This window comes from Bemisia tabaci, chromosome 1 (assembly GCF_918797505.1).
Source record: "Bemisia tabaci chromosome 1, PGI_BMITA_v3".
In the NCBI taxonomy this organism is placed as follows: Eukaryota; Metazoa; Arthropoda; class Insecta; order Hemiptera; family Aleyrodidae; genus Bemisia; species Bemisia tabaci.
The window spans coordinates 43,918,166-43,942,179 of NC_092793.1; the positions used below are offsets into that span (position 1 = coordinate 43,918,166).

Genomic DNA, 24,014 nt, shown 5'->3' on the forward strand with positions numbered 1-24,014 from the left:
ACATGAGGTTAAAACTGAAATCAGCAACGTACAGTGCGTCCGTCACTGCCAATTCGTTCCCTCCACACTCTGAGTTAGCACTCAAATCTACCGTTCCATAACCTTTCACCTCAGCGGTGCCTTTCCCCATGGAAATCTCACCCTCACACAATTTCAGGTTAGAAAACATGCTCTTATCATTACAAATATGGTCTGTGGCAGCACAATCTACTATCCATTCAGTTGAACATATTTTAGGAGATGCTAACGCGCATGAGATACACGCAAACTTTTTCTTATTGGATTTATCGCAGTTATCCCTACTTTTGGAGCCGTCTTGTGACGAGTAAGTTTCAACGTCGGGATTTTTAGCACTAGTGGTACAATCATTGGCCCAATGACCCATTTCTTTACATCTGTAACATAAAATTTGAGGACAAAATTTGGAAATATGGTCTGACTCACCACAAACATAACATTTGCCGTTACCTGCATTTCGTTGATTTCTTTTGGTGGCGTTCCCACTGGAATTCTGTCTACGATTTCCACCACACTTGTTCACCAAAGCCACCGTCTCGTCAGATTTGCGTTGCTCGTTCCCTTCCTCCAGTAGTCTGGACTTCACCAACCTTACAGTCAAGTTTTCTTGTTTCCCCAGTTGCTCGATCAAGGTTTCGTATTTCTTCAGCGGAAGCCCCAGAAGAATAATTCCTGCCAGTTGCCTATCCGTTAAGTCCCAGCCAGAAGATTTCGCATGTTGATACTGGCACTGGACGCGTGAGACATATTCATGGATTTCTTCGGAGTCATTAAAGGACATAGTGAAGAGAGAGCGTGAGTGTCTCAAGCCTTGCAGAAAGCTTACCTTCGTATGGACTTCTGCTAAAACATTCCAGGCATTTTTCGCCAACGTACAATCAGCTATACCGCTGAGATAACTATCGCTTACGTTCTTGTACAGGAAAGCGATAGCGTTCCGGTTCAGCCGTTGTTGGTCAAGGTTGAGATCAGCAAGTTCCAAGTCATCGAAGCCTGGTTCAATGGCGCACCACACATTTGCTTGTATGAGTTCGGCCTTTGCCCGAAGAGCCCATGCGAAATAGTTTTTGTGAGTTAAACGCGGTATGTTGCTTTTATATTCCGTATCATTATCTGCCATCGTATCGTTCAAGCACAATCTGTTTCAATCCGACAATCGACACAATCCAACTCTGTTTCAATCCGACAATCGACACAATCCAACGCACGAGGCACGAGGTAGTCCCGGCACAAATTTTAGGCTCAATCACAATCAATCACAATCTAGACTTTCGTTCGCGTACATTACACATTATATCCCGATCATCGCGGAGAGAGGAGAACACGTAACTGGAGACCCATAATCTGTAGGTTTCCTAGAGGAAAAAAACGGATGAAAGAACTTGAGAATTAGTCTAGCTTGGAGACAACAGGTTTATTCGACATGAAAACGTACAGTGGTAGATGGACGAACGGGAACATGGCGAGAGAGAGATAGAGTACACAGTTGACAAAGAGAGCCCATAGAGGGCAGCACTGTACGGCAATAGGGTTCCAACAACCCCCTCCGACCTGAAGTTTCCGAGAGTTGCGGTATGTTTCCGTTGTAACGCCTAACTCGAGAGATCTACCGGGGCGATTTTTACGATTTTTGGGTCGACTGCAAGCTTCTAGCTTCCAGATGCTCGCAAAACTGTCAGACTTCCAAATTTTTCAGACTCTTCTTCCTGAGACGCTCTTAAAGCCAAATCTACCCTCCTCCGGCCTTAAGTTCCCGGGAATTGGTGTATGTTCCTGTTGTAACGCCTATTTTGAGAGATCTACCGGGGCGATTTTTACGATTTTTAGGTCGATTGAAAGCTTCTAGCTCCTAGATGCTCGCAAAACTATGCGAATTTCCAATTTTTCAGCCACATCTGTGTAAACCGCTGAGAGATGCAAATAGACCCCTCTCCATATTACTACTACACAGCCTTCACCCAACGCCGAAGGTCAAACTTGGACTCTGTCTCAGCACTGCTCTGTCTGAATAAAAGGAAGCCGCCGCAGCTACGTGGTTCCATAAAACTGTCGAAACGGCGCGATGACTTGGGTTTTCCCGTCCTTTTGCCTAACAACCCTTGAGACCGAGACTGCCCGCTACGGGATCGCAGCCCTATTGTCTCATATGCCAAACAAAATCTGACCCTCAAAATTTAAAGACAGTAAAAATTCAATTTTTTCTATCATTCGGAAATTGTTTTTACAGTGTACATTTTTCGATTCGCGGTGAAATTTTGAGCAGAATGGTGGTCAAACTAATGAAAATACATGATTCTACGGTACACTAAGATCGATACCACAACTGCTGCATTTATAACTTGCTGAACGATATTTCCGTTACTTGTCAACATATCACTACGAAATTTAGTTCATTGTAATAAACTTTTTTAGCAGAGCGTAAATTTACTGAGAAAGTTGAAATCGAACCCGATGAGAGAAATTTCATCAATTTTTTTGGAGCTCCACTAGGCCGAAAAGAATGACGGATTGAGATCTATTGCTGCCGCCTGGTCTCCTGACTCATGTCCAGGCCCAGCTATTCTTGAACGTTTTGACGAGATTTTGTCGGCAGACAAGTCAAAACATGATTTTCGCGCTGCTTCTACCTCCAAAGCGCTATCTTGTTCCCTCTTTCCGTCGCGGTTGTAATTGCTCCTCCGGAGCAAATGCCTTTAAATTCTATAAAATTTCGCTCACTTGGATCTAATTGGTGATGAATTAGACAATTCTTGTACGATTTTGACTGTATCATGTGTATATCTCTTGTATGTATCTATGGTTACGCACCACTACTTGTCTTTCTGATCCTCTCTCACGTTGATACACGCTTATCTGATCCCGATATATTTGTCCTTATTTCCTTCCCATTCCCCCCTTTTCCCTACAATCCTCAATCATGTTTTAATTGCAGACAGTTTTTTTTTTTTTTTTGGAAATTTAAGTAACTCAAAAAATTCTAAATGCTGTAGAATGAAGACTGTAATACCTCAAATAAGGGGCAAAATTAGAAGTTAAGAGTATAAAGCCGTCCTCCAATGCTCAATAACATGAAGCCGGGGCCCGCAAGCCTCAAACGAGATAGAGAATGAAATCAGGTGGATAAAGTGAACACGAGTAGGTTTTTAGAGTTCAAATAGCGGAAGGAGCCTGAAGCACATGATTGAGGATAAAAACACTAGGTGGGGCCGAAGCCCCACCCTTTCAAAAGGGATGATGAAAAAACTTACGTGAAGTCTCCTAAGGAGATCGCAAAAAGACTAATGGCGGCCGGGCCCCCCACTCCCCAGGCAATGCCAATTGCCCTCTCCCCACTGGCCGACAGCCAGTAGAGAGAGACCAATCAACGTGCCCTGGGACTGGAGGGACCAAACCGCGCATATTCAAATTTAAATTTAATGTCCGGAGACCGGGTTACAGATACCCCCCAGCTCTCAAGGGTATCTACAGACATTTAGATGGACTGGAGGGCTGGTTCCCCCAGGAGGAAATATACTAATTAAGGCGAAAAAGGTTAATTTACGTTAATTTAAATCGTGCTTCAAATCCCCTACCATTTATTTTTAAAATATTAGTTACAAGAAAAATTAATATCAAAAATATTTGGAGCCGAGAAACAGGATAACATCAGTTATAAAATATAAGTACAAAATACAAAAATTGGTAGGCACTTTTAAGTCACAAAAGACAAGAAAGTGGTAAGCATATTAAGTTACAAAATACAAAAAAAAACTGGTAAACACTATTAAGTTACAAAATACAAAAAACTGGTAAACACTATCATGTGTGTAGCAAGCCGCTTTTAAGTACTCCGTAACAATTATTCACTAGCTGAATTACAAACAAGATTTTCTAAGGGCTGAGAATCCAGGGGGACAGGGAACCTATACTGTGAGCAGCCCTCAATGTTCGCAGGTGCAGAGACCAACTTCACTTTGGCTCGCGAAACCCAAATGAAAGTTTTACAATTTAATCAAGTTGCCACTAAAATTGTAGCCAACCCATATTGTATACAACTTGGACACAACTGGACTGAATCATACAGTATTACTACTGGACCTGCGAGGTTGTATTTAAAAAAAAATTTGGACAGACAAAAATATTTTAGCCATAGGTTTGGCACCATGATCAGCCTTTCGGAGCCATAACCAAAGGGAGGGACGTCTTCAAGAATAAAAATTACAAAAATAAAGCTCGACAATAAAGGGAGGGATTTGTTAAACAAAGGATAAATAAAGCTACGAGTGACCCAGTCTGCTCGCATCTCGTAGGGTCTTCCTGCAGCTGGCTATTACTGAAGGAATACTCTGACAGTTTCCGGTCCTCCCATCAGTCCTGCACAGAGTTGGGGGGGGGGGGGGGAGCATTTTCAAGGGGCGCCAGGGTAACTTCATCGGCCCTGGAACGCCGGGATTAAAAAAAAAATAAACAAAAAGGGATACCTCTAGTGCCGTAATACCATCCAGTATACTGCACACTAGGGTGTTCAACAAAATTTGGTTGCCTCTTACCAACCAGCAGTTAATGTTTGAATTCAGGTGAGAGTTGAACAAAATACGGAAATTCTAGTTGGTTAATTCAGTAGTGCCCAAAAGGTGAATCTACCTAGACAGAATTATTATTGGAAAAATTAAATTTGGAACGGCCTTGGTGGAGGGAAGAAAGATACAAAATAAGAATGATTACATGTTTAGGGCTGATTAGACTTGCTGGCTTGCCACATCGTGCAAAAGAAATACAATCCTTCAAAAAGAAATACACATATGAAGAAAATGTTTTAAACAAGAAACATTTAAAATACTAATAAGACAGCAGAAAAATACATAAGTTCTGACGGGAAAGAAGGGGTTGACCCCCGATTCCCCGGAGGAAAGCCGGGTGCATTATCAACATGGAAATCCAAGAAACGAAGGTATGACATTTTTCATTGGAGATGTTCAATAAATGGGCGCAGATTGGCTGTGTTGTAAACACCCTTAATTTCTTTAGTTTTCGCGTCGACAACGCGGAAGGCATTTTTGCCTATTTCTTTGCTAATTTCAAACGGGCCTTCGTATAATCTGAAGAATTTGTGAATTTGGCCTTTAAGGGCATTAGACAAATAATGGGTCTTGATTAAAACTTTGTCTCCTATCTTAAAAACGTGTAAGCGATGACTACTGTCATGTTTTCGTTTCCTTTGTTCTGCTTTTCTGGCTAAGGTTTTATCACAAATTGCCAGTTTAAGTGATTTATTGAAAGACAAGTCAGAGGTTGGGAAAGAGATAAGATTAGCAAGGAAGTTGAACGGAATTTCACCCTTCATTACTTCGATGGGCGTCACCCCTGTGGATTCATTAACCGTATGATTGATGCAATTTTCAAAAAATGGGAGGTGTTGCGCCCAGGTACGATGGTTTTCACTACAATACAGGCGGCACAAAGCACCAAGGATGCGCATATATCTCTCGGAGGGATTTGAACCAGGATGGTATACAGAGCTGTGTGTCACTCGTATTCCTGCACGTTCTAAGTTCTGGTGATAATAGTTAGATGTGTAACATGGACCATGGTCACTCATGATAGTTTCTATCTGTCCTACTTCATTTACATAATTGTTCAAGATTTTTCGGGTAACCAACACTCCAGTCCCTCTCCTCAGAGGGTATAGCTTAACATACTTGGTATATATGTCTACTAAAACAAGCACAAAAGTAAAATTTCCTTTCGACCTGGGTAGGTTTCCATAAAGATCAGTGGCTACAAGTTCAAGAGGCTTGGTTGCCATGACAGCTTTCAAAGGAGCATGACAAGTTTGGTTCGGTTTTTTACATTGTTGACAATCTACACATGATTGTATGAATTTGCGAACTTTGAGTTCTAATTGTGGGAAGGTTACAAAATTTTTTAAGTAATGATATGTTTTGGTGGCACCAAAATGCCCTATAGAAAAATGCGCAGCTTCTATGACTTTTGTTTCTAAAATTTTAGGGATGCAAAGTTTCCATTCTTGTTGTTTGATAAATTTGGTGAATAAATTATTATGGTGAATAAGATAAAATTCCTCTCCTTTAAACGGAAGTTTGTTTTTTACTTTGTCGTATATTCTCCCAAGTCGACTGTCGTCCTTTTGTTGTTGAGGTAATTCAGACATCATATTTTCAAAATCCTTTGGCATATAATTTTTTGAAAAATTTACACAAATTTCCCTATCAGTTGAAGGCATTGAATACAGTTCTGGTGGATATCTAGAGAGTGTGTCTGCAGCGACATTTTCACTACCCTTTACATATTTGATTTTGAGGTAGAATTGTTGTAAATACAGCGCCCATCGGATTAATCTTCCTGATGAGAGGATGGAAATCTTAAGAAAGGTACGAGCTTGATGATCTGTCAAAATTGAGGTAGGGAAACCCAAAATAAATGGGGAAAATTTCTGACAACTCGCCACAATCGCAAGTAACTCGATCTCAGTCACAAAGTAATTGCGTTTGGGTGGGCGTAAAATACGGCTGTAAAAATATATAGGACGACGGTGACCGTCTGAGTCAATTTGAAAAAGCTCTCCAGCAATAGCTCCATAGCTGGCATCAGTGGAGATATAAAATTCTTCCTCATAGTTGATATATGAAAGCATTACATTTTCAATGAAATTTTCCTTAATTTTATCAAAAGCAGTTTGTTCTGTTTCTTCCCATTTCCACACCTGGTCCTTCTTTAACAAGTGAAGTAATGGTAGAAGGAGGTGAGAATGATTTTTGTGGAATTTGGAGTAAAAGTTTACAAAGCCAATGAAACTTTGTAGGGCTTTCTTACAATTTGGTACTGGAAATTCTCTGATACATCTAGCCTTGTTTGGATCCATGGAGATTCCTTCTTTAGACAAAATAAATCCTACAAAATCGACAGAATCAAGGAGAAATTGGGACTTCTTAAAACTAACAGTAATATCGTTTTCAATACATTGTTGCAACACTCTTCGCATGTGTTTTAGGTGTTGTGCAAAACTTTCTGAGATTACTCGGAAATCATCCACATATTTGCTGAGAAAGTCGTCAAACTCAGGTCCAAAAGTCCTATTTGTGGCCTTTAATAAAAATTGCATGCTGACACATGTACCGAAGGGCACACGTGTGAAACGGTAATTGTGGCCTTCAAAAACAAAACTAGTCATGTCTCTTGAATCAGGGTGTAGTTCTACTTGCCAGAAAGAAGAAACTAAATCTAGCGTACTTATATACATTGGTTTTGGAAATCGGAATAATAAAGAATCAACAGACTCTGGAGCTTCTGCATCAGATATGAGCTTGCTATTAAGAGCTCTGGCATCAAGACATATGCGAACACTTCCATCCTTTTTCTCTACTGGTACTATGGGATTGCTATAAGGACTGAAACTCTCTTCAATTATGCCCACATCTAACATTCTCTGCAGTTCTTCTCTAACTTTAGCTCGTTTAGCTTCTCGAACAGGATAGGATCGATTTGTGAAAATTTCATTGTCCTTTTTTCTAAATTTAGCCATGTAACCTTTAATTTTACCAGGGACTGTAGAAAAAGCATCACGCATTTCAGCGAGCATTATGGCCATTTGTTGCTTCTCAAACTCTGAGGCGCCACATGACTGAAGTTTCTCAGCAATTTGTTCATCGGTTAGCCTTTCAGCATATGCTGAGGCTGAGTAGCACATAAAATCATCTTTATCAAAATCAAATTCGCGGCATGAATGCTTCTCTGACAGGTCTACTTCAGAGCAAAATAAACTAAAAGTACAATTGGATTTTACACTTATAGGTCCGAGACATGCTGAGACATTTCGGGCAATTATCTCACTAAGCTTATATTTTCCCGTATCGTTCAAGTGTAAACCCTGAGCGGTAAAATGTTTCCTATCAAGATGATCTTTGGTGGATATCAGATTACAAGGTGTTTTCTTCAAAGATTTTGTAAAATAAAGATTAAGAGCTGGAACTAGCTCGTTCAGTTCCGGGTTATCAAATCTACGGAACAGCTCAAAAAGGAATATTTTAGACTTAATTCTTTCGAAAACGGAAAAATCAAACTCCAACTTAAGTACATTCTTTGTTTTATCTACATTTATATTGTTAGTGCCTGCGATTACAAATACAAAGTCAGATGGTCTAAGACCAGGGGCTATATCAGACAAGATTTTGACAACCGACTGGAATGTAGCGTCCGGTGCAAAATGAAACTTTAACCTCAACTTCTGGCAGTCTCTCCGAAAGTCGTTTGTGCATGTCTCGGCCATGACTATCAGCAAATAGGTACAATATAGGTTTTTCATCCGAGGCACTTAGGGATGATACCTGTGGGTGTGTCGACTTGCAGCTTAACCAAGGGACCTTCAGGCGGCCCTTGAGCAAGGATAAACATTGATGATTGCAGTCGATGATTGCATTATAGTGGATTAGGAAATCTATTCCGATAATGAAGCTTACATTGATGTTTGGTACAATAAGCACAGCCTTAGGAAATTCTACATTCTCAAATTTTAGGACAACATAAATTTGGGAATTTACAGCTTTAGATTTGACTCCTGTGACGCCGCGTAGGAATAGACCCGTTGTTGGCAATGTGGGAAACTTACGCTTAGTGCTGTCACACACATGTTCATAATAATCCTGACTCATCAATGTGACTTCACTCCCAGAATCAACCATTGCTTCAAAGGAGTGGCCAGCTATTGTGACAGAAACAAAAGGAGATTTATGTCTTGTGTTCTCAGGTTGTGTTTCATCCTCCTCAAGGAGAAAATCATCGTCCGTGAGGTACATGGTATTATACGGGATTTCAGGATTAAGGTTAATAGCGTTCACATGCAGATTGATATTATTTGAAATCAGGGAGTCCATACAAGATAAGGATGGATTCAACAATTGAAAAAGGCGACCTGGCTGTGACGAAGGCCTTCCTAATTAGAGAATTATCGTTCGTGTTAACAAAAGAGATATTTGAATTTTTCGTATTAAAGTGATTGTGGAGTAAAGTACTTATTTCCCTGAGACAAGTATTGAAAGTATCACCTTTTTGGTAATGAAAGAAGTCACAAAACACTACCGGAATTTTCTGCGAGATATCTCGAATCACGTTTGATACTGCTCTAACAAGCTTCTTATCAATTTCTAGAGAATTAACGGATACATTGAAATATTGTAGGGCATCAAGACTGTGGCATAAGATCAAGGAACTATCATAAATGGTCAGCTCAATTTTTAAGCAATATTGAAAAAGTTGAACAAAGTCAATAAGTATACATTCAATTAGGAGTTTTAATTAAATTGAGTAAGTTGGTGTTGTGATATTATGGACATCTTTTGTCATTGACTTAGGGATTATTACAAGCCAGCATTGAGTTATGTTATTCTGTGAGGTTGACGTTATATTATTTTGTGAGGTTGACTTTATATTATTTTGTGAGGTTGACTTTATGTTATTTTGTGAGGTTGACGTTATATTGACTTTAAAGAAACAATAGCTAGAAACTCCTGATAAATTGAACGGCGATAACCAGTGGTGGTTTGGCTGATAGACCGAGAGCCAGCACTGAATTATCTAACCGGAGAGTATAAGAATTTTCACATACATTCTTAGATCGGGACACTCGAGTGTAGCAAGGATCGGGCAGTCTGGCTGGTCATAGCCGCTGGGTTCAAAATTTGAGACCCATCAAATTTCCGAAAAATTGCGTAAAATTTAACCGGAAAGTATTATAGTTGATTTTAGTCTCATATTGTAGGGGTGACTTCCCTGATTAGATATCACCTTGCCAGACCGTCGAACTCCGCTGGGAAAGGGTTGCCAGACCGCCCGAAAGTTCCGAAAAATTGCGCAAATTTTAACCGGAAAGTATTATAGTTGATTTTAGTCTCATTTTGTAGGGGTGACTTCCCTGAGTAGATATTACCTTGCCAGACCGTCGAACTCCGCTGGGAAAGGGTTGCCAGACCGCCCGAAAGTAGCTAAAATCGACCTTTTCTGCCTCATTTGAATGCACAATAGTCCATAGCCAACCTATCCCAAAATAGGGGTTTACCTTCCACATTCTGGAAAAAAATCTCTAGCATATGTATCCTATGTGTTTTTTAGCGCTAAGTTCGAATCTGAACTTTGCTACCTTCGATTTTTGCCGCTAAAGCCGCCATCTTGAAAAGACGTTGCCAAATCTCATTTTTGTCCAAGAATCGGTAATAACTCGTTCCCTGTGCGTCGGAGGACAAATAAAGTTCTGCAAAGCGAAAGTACGTTAAATTTTGATTTTGAAACATGCATCAAAGTTTTGATACAATGCATGTACCGTCCACCAGAGCGCGCTGAAAACCGCGGAAATTTGAAAAAATTGTCATTTTTGTCGTTTTTCCTGAACACCATTTTTTCTGGGCGATTTTTCGGCGAAAATGATCGTGGAAAAGTGAAGTCAGCGAAAAATGCTACAAGAAAGACTCTCAATTTTTGGACTAATGACTGTTTTTATAGAAGTTAGGAGCGCTTGAAGTCGAAGACACCAACGGCCGAAATCGGCGTCAACGCTGGATCACGGTTCTGTCATATTATAAGGATTGTACTTAATATGGTTTCATGACGTATTATTTTAGCTTTGAGGCATTGAATCTCGCTGTGAACATTACAGTTAGAGGTTTCAATTCACCCAGTATGGCATCCCTTTCTAGATCCCTGCTCTGTCCCTATTCCCGCAGGTCTCGCAAAATTATGATGGGGCACTTTCCTTTCAGGGTCTAAATGTTTTCGATCCCGGGGGAAAAAGAGTTGAAGTCGCCTAACCATCATTTCAGCATCATTATTAGGAATGTGAATTGTTAGTCGAACCAATTTTAATATCTGAGGTTCCAAACTTTGCGAACAGGGTCACAGGAGCGAGGAGCCTGAACATTGAAGTTCCTGCCAGATTTAATTTTCAGGTCCCTGTGACCCTGTTCGCGAAGTCCGGAACAGGGTTATCGTCAGGTTTTCGAATATTTCAGGCGTCGATGCTTTTTACCTCTTTTTCTTGGGAGGAATCCTCCCTCAAGGCACTTTCACAGAAATCACAGCAACATAAATACGAAGATAATATTCAGTAAAATACTCGGGGCGATTTTGTGTCGCACGACACCATTACCAATCGCGAAAAAGTACAAAAAGAAAAAAAAATAAAATCAAAAGAAACCAGCATGGCATCACATGGTGATGGTCAACATACTGAGACAAGTACCATCACCATGTAACGCCATGCTGGTTTCTTTTGATTTTAATTTCTTTTTTTTATTTTTGTACTTTTTGGCGGTTGATGATGGTGTCATGAGACACCGAAACGTCCCGTGCATTTTTATGTATATTATAGCCTTATTTCCTCCGTGTCCTTTGTTTTCTTTATGCTATTTCTGTTTTGGGCTGCCTGTGTACTTATGTCTCTGTTTCATAAATACAAATATGTGCACCGAATAAGGCCGTTTTCTTATACCCAGCGGTCAACTGTCACATAATCTGTTTGGCAGCAGCATTTGAGATTTGCAGGAAAATATTTTTATCAGCTCCTCCGGTTTAGGCTTCTTCCCTACTAAGTATCGGCGACCAGTATTTCTTTGTTGGCACGTAGACATATTTAATCCAAACTTGCGGGTTCGTCCTAAAAGAGTGTTTTTGGGCTTCCTTCGTAGAGCAAGGCAACGAGTAAAATTGTGGATTGCCGTTTTTACCAGGCTTCATACCATCATTATTCAGCGAAGTTTCTTCGGAGTTTTTATAACCTTACAGAGCAAAAGGTGCACACGTGTACACATAAGGGTGCGCAGTTTTGTGCGGAAATGTATGGAAAAATCCATGCAGGAGGATTTCTCACTCAGAGAGGAAGTAGCAGAATGGAGAATTTGCAAGGGTCTGAAATTTGATGAATTTCCTGTTTAAGTGGAATCCTCTGAGTGAACTGAACACGAAGATACCCTTGATTCATAAATTGAGCAATTATTAGAGGAGATATGACAAAATAACCGATTCTGCTAAAATACATGCGTTTAAATGGGAAATGCCGCCAGATGACGTCACAAGGCGGCACATTTTCTCACTTTTAAATCAATTTTTCTCCAATTTCCCATGTCAGAAAAAAATTATGAAAAATATTGCGAACTCAGCTCATTAGGCACTTTCAGATGAAGCAATAAAAAAATTGCGTGCAAATTCTCCATTCGACGATTCAGAAGCCGTACAAATTGATTTTAAAGACGTCTATGATAACCCTGTTTCGGGGACATACTCCTCCCTACCAACTCCAATAATAAAAATTTATGCGTCCCTGCCAGCTTTGGAACCCGAAGCTCAAGCTTGGAGAGCCCAAGCCAAAATGCCGAGATTTTAATCATTTCATTCAGCTTCCAACATGCTGAGAAGAGTGCCAGGTTCAATTATTCTGATAACTTCAAGCGTGCGCAGCTGACCATGTGTTGAATTTTTTTGTAAAGATCGGATATGCTACTCCCATGAAGGAAATATTTCCAAATTTGATTTGACTAAAACTTAACATTCTTAATAATAATGCTGAAATGATGGTTAGGCGACTTCGACTCTTTTTCCCCCGGGATCGAAAACATTTAGACCCTGAAAGGAAAGTGCCCCATCATAATTTTGCGAGACCTGCGGGAACAGGGACAGAGCAGGGATCTAGAAAGGGATGCCATACTGGGTGAATTGAAACCTCTAACTGTAATGTTCACAGCGAGATTCAATGCCTCAAAGCTAAAATAATACGTCATGAAACCATATTAAGTACAATCCTTATAATATGACAGAACCGTGATCCAGCGTTGACGCCGATTTCGGCCGTTGGTGTCTTCGACTTCAAGCGCTCCTAACTTCTATAAAAACAGTCATTAGTCCAAAAATTGAGAGTCTTTCTTGTAGTATTTTTCGCTGACTTCACTTTTCCACGATCATTTTCGCCGAAAAATCGCCCAGAAAAAATGGTGTTCAGGAAAAAACGACAAAAATGACAATTTTTTCAAATTTCCGCGGTTTTCAGCGCGCTCTGGTGGACGGTACATGCATTGTATCAAAACTTTGATGCATGTTTCAAAATCAAAATTTAACGCACTTTCGCTTTGCAGAACTTTATTTGTCCTCCGACGCACAGGGAACGAGTTATTACCGATTCTTGGACAAAAATGAGATTTGGCAACGTCTTTTCAAGATGGCGGCTTTAGCGGCAAAAATCGAAGGTAGCAAAGTTCAGATTCGAACTTAGCGCTAAAAAACACATAGGATACATATGCTAGAGATTTTTTTCCAGAATGTGGAAGGTAAACCCCTATTTTGGGATAGGTTGGCTATGGACTATTGTGCATTCAAATGAGGCAGAAAAGGTCGATTTTAGCTACTTTCGGGCGGTCTGGCAACCCTTTCCCAGCGGAGTTCGACGGTCTGGCAAGGTAATATCTACTCAGGGAAGTCACCCCTACAAAATGAGACTAAAATCAACTATAATACTTTCCGGTTAAAATTTGCGCAATTTTTCGGAACTTTCGGGCGGTCTGGCAACCCTTTCCCAGCGGAGTTCGACGGTCTGGCAAGGTGATATCTAATCAGGGAAGTCACCCCTACAATATGAGACTAAAATCAACTATAATACTTTCCGGTTAAATTTTACGCAATTTTTCGGAAATTTGATGGGTCTCAAATTTTGAACCCAGCGGCTATGACCAGCCAGACTGCCCGATCCTTGCTACACTCGAGTGTCCCGATCTAAGAATGTATGTGAAAATTCTTATACTCTCCGGTTAGATAATTCGGTGCTGGCTCTTGGACTATGAGAGCTGTTGCTAAGTTGAGCTGCCGCAGATTCCACAGATCCCTGGGGTAACAGCTCTGATACATCCTCAGGTTCCGGGCAACTCAAGTCTAGTTTAAAGAATCGGTTTCTAATTGAGCCTCAGCCTCAGGCATAAAGTTAGAATCAGATGTACCACTGGTATCAGTTTGGATAACACTGACCCTTTGCTGATTCAGTGGCCTGGGACCGAACTTGTTCTTGAAAGTACTACTGTTGCTGGTAGCACTGTCGGCTGGAGATAACGCTTTAGTAATTCCCTGTTTACGGATTTGATCAATGCGTTGCAGCTTCCGCTGAACGTGCTCAGTTGTCAACTCATGATCATCGATAAATTGTTCTTGTACATCACGAGGAAAATGTGCCAATACCGCGGAAATCAAAGCAGGAATGGGAATTGGTTCATCAAGGTGTTTCGTATCTCTGACGTATTTCAGAAAATAAGTGGCATACTTGTCTACAGCAGGATCAAATTTGTTAGCGTACAAGGATCCAGAAATATTACTCTGGTCACCGCGGCCCCAGTAGTACTTCAAGAACCCGTCAACAAAATCCTCAAAGAGATGAAAATCAGTAGACTGAAACCAAATTTTTGCTTCACCTTCTAACAGCATGCCAACCTCCATAACTTTGGTAGCGTCATCAGCATTTTTAGCGTTAAAATACACTGTTACTATATGGACAAAATCTTTAGGATGACATTTATCTAAGTTCCCATTAAAGCGTGGCAAATCATTAAATCTAATTGAATTGACATGTTTTACAATCTTAATCGAAGAACCATTTTGGCTTGAATCACTGTTAGACCCCCCAGTTTGTTGGCTGCTTGAGCGCTTTACTTTATTCAAAAAAGGTTTCACAGGTTTGTGAGATGTTTTCCCGGCCTGTTTTTCTAAAGAATCTAATCTTCTGCTTACATCAACCTGCAAATTATCTAACTTATCTAGAATATGGTGAAGAGTCTGGCTTGTAGCGCTAGATGCGACACTTGAACGCCTAGATCCAGAACGGTCACTCCTTGACGAACACCTTGAGGGAGTCGGTGAGACGCACCGCTGGTTGAGGTCATGCCTGGATACCGAATCAATACCCACATCAACATGATGCCACAAATCTCTCCTCTCATTTCTGGGTTGTCTCCACTCATTTCTTGGCTCTCTCCAATTGTCATGGTTCATTAACACAAAGTTAGGTATAGGCACTTGGCCAGGGTGAGGTGGTGTAGGCATATCACGCCCTTGCTGAATATGCACTACTGGCTCTAGAGGGTGTTGAACAACATTTTCCATGTCATGGCCTCCAACAGCTGCGACATCCAACGACTGATCCCTATGGCGTCTACGACCCCTCCACTGGGGGTTGACATTTCGTCTTTCCGCCCTGTTTCTAGTTTGATACCCTTCTGGACCACTCATTGTAAAATTTAACAGGGTGGACTAAATAACACACAGAGGAAAACCTAAAAGATAATATTAAAAATACAGCAACAATGGTGCAATACTAACACAGCCACCGACAGATGATCCCGGAACGAAGCTTAAGCGCAGGAAATGTCACAAACTCGAACACGCTGGAATGAAGAAGATCAAAGACGATTAGATGTAGAAGGCTATGAGGTGTATTGCATCAGTTGTCCAACACCAGCACGAACATCACTTGTCCGCTCCCACAGACAATGCAGCTTGGCAAAACTCCAACGTCCAAACGGTGACTCCTCCAGACTGGGCGGTCGTGAATACGACTAGGGCGCTCCAGCCAAGCAGGACGGTCGTGAATACGACTAGGGCGTCCGCTTACCCCTCAAAGATGGAATAACCAGGACATCAGACAGGAATTAACTTCATTTGAGTGTTGTTGGTGATAACAGCTCAAAACCTCAACATAACCTCGTCGGTTTGTGAGTTGAATGATGCATAGCATCGGCATCGATGGCATCGGCCGAAAATTAAAATGGCTGACAAAGACAAGTCTGCAAAAGCCATTGACGTATAATGCAAAAGCGAACATTGAACAATGCACTGTGAAGCACGCGTCAAGGTTGGAAAGTTCAGCGAAGCACTGATGAATTGATGATAGTGCTGGTATCAGGTTGTGATACACAAATAAATAAAACACATAAGGATTGCATCCTTTCGCACGATCAGGGTGTTCCGCGAAAAAGGCCAGTAAAACACTACAACTCGTGCCCCACGTTGGGCGCCATATCTGAAGCCGGGGCCCGCAAGCCTCAAACGAGATAGAGAATGAAATCAGGTGGATAAAGTGAACACGAGTAGGTTTTTAGAGTTCAAATAGCGGAAGGAGCCTGAAGCACACGATTGAGGATAAAAACACTAGATGGGGCCGAAGCCCCATCCTTTCAAAAGGGATGATGAAAAAACTTACGTGAAGTCTCCTATGGAGATCTCAAGAAGACTAATGGCGGCCGGGCCCCCCACTCCCCAGGCAATGCCAATTGCCCTCTCCCCACTGGCCGACAGCCAGTAGAGAGAGACCAATCAACGTGCCCTGGGACTGGAGGGACCAAACCGCGCAAATTCAAATTTAAATTTAATGTCCGGAGACCGGGTTACAAACATTCGAAACAAGTTGAGTGAACGAAATCATAAATAAGAGAGAAAGAAATAAAACCACAGTTTTTCAAGACGTTCCATCAGATTTCATCCGAAAAATAGAGCAAATAGAGTAAAATTTTCAGAATTTTCTAGGGAGGCTAGGGGAGGGGGAGGGGAAGGAGGCTACGTTAAACCACCCCCCCCCCCCCCCGGGTGGCGCACGCTAGAGCTTGCCCTGTCACTGAACCCACCGCACGCCACTGCTTCCTATAGAACCAAAATTGCAACTTCCTCTTCATGAAGCACAGAATGATGTAAAAGTTCCTTACAGAGCACTATACTAGGTAGTTTAATGTGACGTATGTTAAGGACTAAACCTGACCCTTGTTAAGTTGTGAATTTCTCTTCTAAATTTCAAAATAATGTATCTCTCTCTCAGTGGAAACACTTGAAAAATTTATTGCGATATCTTAAAGGTATCCTTGATTACTCTTTAATTTTTGGAAAAGGACAGTCTGTTCTCCCCAAAGACATAAAGACGGAGTGCTCGTATCTAAAAGCATGGGGAAAAAGTGAAGCCTGGTTTGACGGTGGGTGCTTGTGTGAGTGTGTAAATGAGCGCGGGAATCCATGGCGGCAAACGGAAATTTGATTTGAACTTGTCCTCTTGATTTTTCCACATTTCCTCTTCGAAACGTATTTAAAATGCCTAAAACGAATATATTAAGAGAGTTGGGACTGCGTCCTATTATAATACCTACACCTACTTTTGCTCAGTAACAGGCAGTGATCTCAGATAAAGTTAGTTTTTCTTCTGCTCATGGTGGTTCTGCCGGTTCAAACAGGCCGTTACAGTCGTAGATGACCGTTACTCCCAAATGAAATTAATCGGTCGACGACGAACCAAAACTAACCTAAAGTTATAAAAATATGAGTGTGTAAGTGAATTTGGGCAAAAATCAACCTAAATTACTTTGCATCTGCAATTTTATTTAGTTCCCGCCCTACATTTGAATTTCAAACTTGTCCCGATTTCGCCGCCAATCCTCTAGCCAATAGTAGAGGTGATTGAAAAGAAGCTTCATTTTTTGCTTTTAGCGCTCCGTCTTTATGTCTTTGGTTCTCCCACTAGGAAGTTAAGTTGACTCTGATTTTGCAAATGATATTATACAGGGTGTCCCAAAAGTCCCTTCCAGCCCCTCTAAAATTTTATCTAATTAATATTTTGAAACGAAACTTTGGGGATGTTCATCGATCAATGTTAGCTACTTTTGGGGTCCCCCAAAATTTTCGGGCCCCCCGTGGGGAGGGGCTACGGACCCCAACTTTTTTTTTCAAATAGTAACCCCTATCTTGTGATACCTCATTCGAAAGAGCATAAAAAACTAAGAATTTTGGCGCAAACCGCAGATCAATATCTTAATTTTTGACCGAGTCATGATAGGTCAAAGGTCAAATTTGACCTATTTTCAAAAAATCATAACTTCGGTTCAAATTATCGTAATGAAAAATATAAAACGGGAAAATTTACCAAATTGTAAGTACTTTTAAGTAAAAATCACAGAAATTACTTCAAACTAATTTTAAGGGGGGTTTCGGACCCCCGAATACGTCAATTCAAAGGTCATTCAATTTTCCCGCGAAATAAGCCAATTTCCCCCAGATTTGCCCCCACATTAGTTCAGTAAGGTAAAAATCAGTTCAATATTACGTTGGCAAGTCCCCAAATTTTGGGAAAAGTTAAAAAAAAAATTTAAACGGTCAAATTTTATCACCTTAAATTTCGTTTTTTTTTTTAACTTTTCCCGAAATTTGGGGACTTGCCAACGTAATGTTGAACTGATTTTGACCTTACTGAACTAATGTGGGGGCAAATCTGGGGGAAATTTGCTTATTTCGCGGGAAAATTGAATGACCTTTGAATTGACGTATTCGGGGGTCCGAAACCCCCCTTAAAATTAGTTTGAAGTAATTTCTGTGATTTTTACTTAAAAGTGCTTACAATTTGGTAAATTTTCCCGTTTTATATTTTTCATTACGATAATTTGAACCGAAGTTATGATTTTTTGAAAATAGGTCAAATTTGACCTTTGACCTATCATGACTCGGTCAAAAAATTAAGATATTGATCTGCGGTTTGCGCCAAAATTCTTAGTTTTTTATGCTCTTTCGAATGAGGTATCACAAGATAGGGGTTACTATTTGAAAAAAAAAGTTGGGGTCCGCAGCCCCTCCCCACGGGGGGGCCCGAAAATTTTGGGGGACCCCAAAAGTAGCTAACATTGATCGATGAACATCCCCAAAGTTTCGTTTCAAAATAATAATTAGGTAAAATTTTAGAGGGGGTGGGAAGGGACATTTTGGGACACCCTTAGGGCCGATTTTATCTCCCCGTGTCAAGACGGTGTCAGAGCCGTATCAGCGTCTGACACCGGTGTTGGCTCAAACCTCGATTTTATGTCGATTCTCGCTGCGTGTCAAACCCGTGTTTGGGGGTGCGCGTCGGTGTTTGGCTGACACGCCTCCGGAGCTGTGTTCCAGGCCTTGACACCGGTGTTTAGCTGATCCCGGGTGGGTTCACGACAAAGAATTGCATCGCGGCTCTGCTCGGTGCTAGACAAGTCTGATCTGAACGTGTTCCAGCCAAGTTTCAGAGTGAAGATTTAAAGATTTTTGGAATTGTTTTGTAATGAGCTGATAGGAATTTGTACGCTCTTATAAAAAGGTCGTATAAAATGTTCCCCTAAAGTCAAGGGTTTAAAAGAAAAATGAGTAAAAAGGTCACTGATCATACGAATTTTTGTCTCCACCCTTTTTACCTAAAACCCTTATTTTTGGTCTCAAAAATTATTTTTTCGAAAATTTTGTGTAATCAACCGATAGGAAATTTTACGGCCTTCATAAAAGGTCCTATAACATTTTCCTCTAAGATTGAAATGTTTAAAGGAAAATGAGGAAAATGGTCGCTGATCGTGAGAATTTTAGCCGCGGCTTTTTTTAAACCCATCTTTTTTGTCACAAGAATTTTTTGTTTTGTAATTTTTTTGAAATGAACCGATAGAAAATTTTACGGCCTTTGCAAAAGGTCCCATTTTCCTCTAATATTGAAAGGTTTCAAGGAAAATGAGAAACTACGCAAAACTAACATCACGCCCAAGCAAGGCATAAGGAAGTATACGTGATTAACCTCAAACCCAACAATAGTAAATAAACACGGTTGATAATGACACGAACTAACCTCAAACCTCAACAAACCCAGCAGAAACTATGTGAACAGACACGATTTTCCAACGAAACCTCGAATTTACGCAGGAAGGTCTTTAGCGAGAGCGTGTCCTGTGAAACAGGCTGAATTCGGGGAGTTAAAATCGGTCTTGGTGTCAGCGGCCGTGTCAAGCTAAAACGGGTGTTACCTGACACCGGTGTTAGCGCCGTCCTGACACTGAGAGATAAAATCGGCCCTTAGGGCCGATTTTATCTCTCTGTGTCAGGACGGCGCTAATTCCGGTGTCAGGTAACACCCGTTTTAGCTTGACACGGCCGCTGACACCAAGACCGATTTTAACTCCCCGAATTCAGCCTGTGTCACAGGACACGCTCTCGCTAAAGACCTTCCTGCGTAAATTCGAGGTTTCGTTGGAAAATCGTGTTTGTTCACATCGTTTCTGCTGGGTTTGTTGAGGTTTGAGGTTAGTTCGTGTCATTATTATCAACCGTGTTTACTATGGTTTACGTGGGTTTGAGGTTAATCACGTATACTTCCTTATGCCTTGCTTGGGCGTGATGTTAGTTTTGCGTAGTTTCTCATTTTCCTTGAAACCTTTCAATATTAGAGGAAAATGGGACCTTTTGCAAAGGCCGTAAAATTTTCTATCGGTTCATTTCAAAAAAATTACAAAACAAAAAATTCTTGTGACAAAAAAGATGGGTTTAAAAAAAGCCGCGGCTAAAATTCTCACGATCAGCGACCATTTTCCTCATTTTCCTTTAAACATTTCAATCTTAGAGGAAAATGTTATAGAACCTTTTATGAAGGCCGTAAAATTTCCTATCGGTTGATTACACAAAATTTTCGAAAAAATAATTTTTGAGACCAAAAATAAGGGTTTTAGGTAAAAAGGGTGGAGACAAAAATTCGTATGATCAGTGACCTTTTTACTCATTTTTCTTTTAAACCCTTGACTTTAGGGGAAAATTTTATACGACCTTTTTATAAGAGCGTACAAATTCCTATCAGCTCATTACAAAACAATTCCAAAAATCTTTAAATCTTCACTCTGAAACTTGGCTGGAACACGTTCAGATCAGACTTGTCTAGCACCGAGCAGAGCCGCGATGCAATTCTTTGTCGTGAACCCACCCGGGATCAGCTAAACACCGGTGTCAAGGCCTGGAACACAGCTCCGGAGGCGTGTCAGCCAAACACCGACGCGCACCCCCAAACACGGGTTTGACACGCAGCGAAAATCGACATAAAATCGAGGTTTGAGCCAACACCGGTGTCAGACGCTGATACGGCTCTGACACCGTCTTGACACGGGGAGATAAAATCGGCCCTTATTTAGACCGTAACCCAAGTAGCAGAGGTTGCAACAACTTGCAACAAAATCCTTCGATTCTTGCAACTAATAGATTGACGTGCAGATTGCCTACTCTCTCCCCCGAAGGAGCTATCATTGTTGGAACTAGTTCCAATTAAGTTGAAACATGTTTCAACTTCAAAGTATTGCTGGTTGCCTATCTTCAGATTTTAAACAACTTCGGTTCAGCAATTTTGCAATCTCAGCAGGTTGCAACTTTGTCTTCCGATCAGATCGCCAAAAATCGGCACTTATCTATCGACCAAAAGTTGACCGAAAGTTGAAACTTTTTTGCAACTAATACCAACATTGTTTCAACTTGTTGCAACTTTTGCATTGAAAAATGCTACTTGGGTAATATTCGGAAACGGCTCCACAAACCGAAAATTGCTCAAATAGCCAGAGCTGGAAACAGGCGAAAACTTTCAATAATAACTAACAAAGCAAAAAGGAAACAACCGAAAATAGCTGGAAACAACCGGAAATAGATAGAGACATCCGAAAATAGCTGGAGACACCCGGCAATAGTCATCAGAGTAGGTAGCCGAAAATCGTCAGAGAACTCGTTAAAAGCCTCAAACTGCAAAACTAAACCAGAAATAGTCAAAAACTCGTGGTATATAATGTCACACTCAAAAAAAGCTCCGGCCGTGGAGGCCAGGAGCAGCGGACCTGGAGCACGGACTGATGGGCTATATGGCACTACCGTTCGCCTACGCGCCTGACGGCCGGAGTGCTACGTGCGGGGACGATGCGGATTGCTACGGACATGAAACCGTAAGTCGCGGCCTCGAGCGGCATAGGCAGCTTGCGCTCTCCGCGCTACTTACGGGCTGGACGGCCGGAGCTCTGCGCGCCGACGCTGTCCGCGACGTGGTGGATTTTTTCGGAACTACAGCTGAAAATTCACCATTAAAGTACATAGAAAAGAAAAACTTTCCAGCAAAGTTTTAAACATTGAGTGAATTATCTTGTGTCAATTTCTGAACAAGATTTTTTTTCTTTCCTTCTTTTTAAAATAGGTATATATTTCTTTGTTGATAGTTCATAACAATTTAGTTTCAGGAAAGTTATGGATAATTCACTGTCTAAGAAAGAAAAAGAGCATATGAACGTTAGCTTGTTGATCATGTTTCAGATATCAAGAGAGATTTGAACTCATTGGCTGATAGTTCAGCAAGTCAATTTGAGAAAAGAGATGAATCTTAGAGAAGAGATGATGCTTATTGAGAAAGAAAATCAGCATATGAATGTTAGCTTATTCATCGTGTAGAGATATCAAGAGAAATTTTTAAAAACCTAACTTTAATGTTGCGAGCCTTCCTAGAAATAAATAAAGCACTGGGGAAGCACTGGAAGGAACAAATGTAGATAGATCAAAAATTCTTGCTACCTATTTTAAATGTAGAACAGACTGCCCAAGGTATGATAAATTGCTAAAACTCATTGCAGCGAAAAATGTAAATTGAAAAATAATTTTTATCACTTGGCAGCCCGTTCTCAATAAATGTAATTACTTTCACTCAATGAGAATTCAGCATTTGTCAAAAACAAAACCTGGTTCATCCCTCAATAAAAAATACGAATGCAAAGTAGGAAATCACCTAAATGATTAACAAAGGAAAACCACAGGCGTAGTTCTGGGTACTTACAGATTTTTACTCCTTAAGACTAGAAGAGCTTCAGAATCTTGAAAATGAGGTTGAGAATATTTCAAAGTGTAAATTCAGTAGTAAAAGTTGACAAAACTTCAAGATATAACTCTCCGCAATAACTACCGGATACAATTTCCACAAAATATTAGCGAAGAAATATACCACCGAAAATTGTCACACTTGTTAAAAATTGTAGATCTTCCCTTCAGCAAACTGAAGCGCGATTCACACAAAATGTTACCACTATTACAGTACACTGAGCTCCCTAGAATTGGGATATGGAATTAGAGAGATTATTCACAGCAACAAATGTTTGCACTGGCTCTTATCGGATAATCAACGCAGGCAAGATTGGCTTATAGCTTCCGCTGGCGGACAGCTATTTTGGCAACAGAGAAGGGAGGTGTTGGATGTCGGAGAGTGAAATACTACCTACTCTCAATTGAAAACATTTAAGTATAAGCCAGAGATTAGATTGAAATGGAATAAAAAATCAATCCGATCTTATGAGCAAGCAAAGGTGGCACAATGAAGTTGCAATCGGTAAATAGACATTCTCGTGTCTACATTATCAGTATTTTAGTGTGGCGGTAATTTACTCTGTGGGAAGATGCGTGGCAGGTAATTGATTGCTTTTCTTTGATTTAAGTTCTTTCCCTTAGTAGGGGGAAAATAAGTGAATTGCAAACGAACTTACAGGAGGAGAGGATATGAGCTCAGTGCGTAGGTAAAACTGACAATTTTCACTTAACTCTCGTCGCATTTCCGAAAGTATTTGACAAGCGTTATCACACAGAACTTCAGAATCAATCGTGCACCGCACAGAATCAAGAAAATATATCGAAAACCTCCAAAATTAAACGAAAAACGAACACACGTAATGAGCAATGACCAACAATGACAAGCAATTTACTAGATTCTAACCTCAATAAACAACGCTGAGTGGTGGCTGCGATCGCTCCCGAAAATGTTCAAGGGTGGCGGCAACTTTAAATTCACGCACTGAATAACATTGACGTAAAATATTATAATTTTCTGCGAATATACACGTAGCCGTCTCAATTTTAATCTGATGGTGACGCCATTTTCCGAAAACTGAATCTCACCTCACTGCCAACGGCCGTGGAAGCGGTTATGGTTCCGATCCTGAAACCCGTAACTTACGCTCGGCTCCTAGCCGGTCTTACGGCCACGAAGGCCGCGCGCGCTCCACGGGACATCGGCCGCGGCGTCCGGTACCAGCTGGCTGGCGGCGCGTTAACACCGGGATCACCAGTGTCCAGAGCAACCGGGTCACAGGGCCGTAGTTTTTTTTTTTTGAGTGCAGGAAATGCCTTGGGTTCTGGGGAGGGAGGGAGGGTAGGTAGTCGGTAGG

At 41.0% G+C, this 24,014-nt stretch overlaps 1 protein-coding gene across 8 annotated transcripts in view; it reads right to left on the minus strand.

Moving 5' to 3' along the window:
• Alk (Anaplastic lymphoma kinase) overlaps positions 1–24,014 on the minus strand; it is a 374,422-nt gene that overhangs the window by 298,489 nt on the left and 51,919 nt on the right. The window lies entirely within an intron of this gene.